The sequence below is a fragment of the Aotus nancymaae genome, unplaced genomic scaffold (assembly GCF_030222135.1).
Source record: "Aotus nancymaae isolate 86718 unplaced genomic scaffold, 86718_ANA_hifiasm-v0.15.2.pri h1tg000006l, whole genome shotgun sequence".
NCBI lineage: Eukaryota > Metazoa > Chordata > Mammalia > Primates > Aotidae > Aotus > Aotus nancymaae.
In genome coordinates, this window is record NW_026988417.1 from 49,516,472 (window position 1) to 49,517,828 (window position 1,357).

The following is a 1,357-nucleotide window of genomic DNA, read 5'->3' on the forward strand; positions in this document are numbered from 1 at the left end:
CTTTGATTTGACACATTCCACTCTCACCTCACCTGCTGTCTTTCCAGCTCACTAATTGTATTACCTCAATTCCAACCATGGGTCTCTCCACCACTGGTCCTTCTCTCACTTTTCACTTGAGGTCCTATCTTCTCTCTGTATTTACCTGACTTAAACTCTTTGGTCAATTATTATGTTGTAAATACTCACTTCAGAACCCCTCAAATCCTTTGCCCCTCCTGGCTTTGTCTTATTTGCTCAGCAAAACCACAACCCTGGTGAAACCCACCTCTTTCCCTGTACTGGAATGGTTGAATGCCTGGTGAAATCTTAACCATGCTGACTGATCTCCCTTTGAGTTCATAATCATTAACCCTTAACTGTGCCCTTAATGCCGTCTGGCATTCACAGCAGGTTCCCTTCATCCATTCACTCTCCTGTTCTCCTAGAGAACAAGCTCACACTTCCTTCTTCCCCTCAAGAATACTCCTTTCCCCACTTACTCTTAGGTGATTACTATGCTACCTACTTCTCTAAAAAATGTGAGAGAAACAAAAGAAAACTTCCACAGACTCCCACAGCCACATACCCTCCTACCAGCCACTGCAGCCACTTTCTAGATCTGCCAATTTCTAGATCTGGCAATTCTACGCTGAAGTCATCATGGGCTTTTTCCAATTCCTGAAGAAAAACAAGGAACTCATTCCCTTGGTGGTGTTCATGAGTCTGGAGGCTAGTGGAGCCTCATCTTTCGCTGTGTATTCTCTTCAGAAAACCGATGTGATCATTGATTTTTAAGGAAATCCAGAACCTTGGGAAACTGTGGACCCTACTGTACCTCAAAAGCTTCTAACAATCAACCAAGAATGGAAGCCCATTGAAGAGTTACAGAAGGTCCGAAGGGCCCAAATGAACAGTCCGCACCTCTTTGTTTTGAAGAGTACTCTATAAATCTAGTGGAAACATTTCTGCACAAACTAGATTCTAGACACCAGTGTGTGGAAGTGCTTCTGCTACATTTTTAAGGTTTCTCTACATTTTTTGGACTCCGGATGAGGAATTAAAGGAGTGTAGCAATAACTGCATTGTCCAAAAGTTAGTGCTTATTTTCTTGTAAGTTTGAATCTTGCATATTGAAATTTTATGTTTATGATACATGAATGTTTTTCTTAAAATTTATAAAGCTTTGTAAATTAGATGGTCAGCAATGCAATTTGTGCAAGATTTCTCACAGAGTAGATACATATTTAAATGGAAGAGAAAATATTTTGATGGGAGAAAAATATTTTTCTCCGCCTTCCTGCCTGGTCCATATGAAAACTCCCCATGAGTCCCAGGAGCCAACCCCTCTCACCTACTCAAGCTCATCCCTCTAGCA

The 1,357-nt window shown here is 41.3% G+C and overlaps 1 pseudogene across 1 annotated transcript; it reads left to right on the top strand.

Annotated features, from left to right (window-relative positions):
* The first annotated feature begins 612 nt into the window (after positions 1-612).
* On the top strand, positions 613-1,131 carry LOC135270827 (normal mucosa of esophagus-specific gene 1 protein-like; annotated as a pseudogene). Its single transcript, XR_010338982.1, has one exon. The product of XR_010338982.1 is annotated as a normal mucosa of esophagus-specific gene 1 protein-like (transcript).
* The last annotated feature ends 226 nt before the right edge of the window (positions 1,132-1,357 follow it).